Source organism: Penaeus monodon, chromosome 29 (genome assembly GCF_015228065.2).
Source record: "Penaeus monodon isolate SGIC_2016 chromosome 29, NSTDA_Pmon_1, whole genome shotgun sequence".
Classification (NCBI taxonomy): Eukaryota; Metazoa; Arthropoda; class Malacostraca; order Decapoda; family Penaeidae; genus Penaeus; species Penaeus monodon.
Genome location: NC_051414.1, coordinates 20,567,208 through 20,567,479, shown reverse-complemented (window position 1 = coordinate 20,567,479; position 272 = coordinate 20,567,208).

The following is a 272-nucleotide window of genomic DNA, read 5'->3' as shown; positions in this document are numbered from 1 at the left end:
CAAGGCGCCTGTATCTGAGCGGGCACGTGCAACCCAACCCGCGGGCGGCCGAACCCTCTGATAACATTTGTACCCATAGCCGAACCTTAGCCGATGCAATTTACTGTAAAAGTATCTTTTACTTGTGCTAGTATGTTTACTTATAAAAATGTAACCCAAGACCAGTCATGCTTCGTTGAAGCCTTCGACTTTTGGCTGATCTGCTGACGGACTTGGATTTCAGCTTCGTTTTCTTTCTGTTTTTGAGCTTGGACTGTGATATTTTTCGGTTC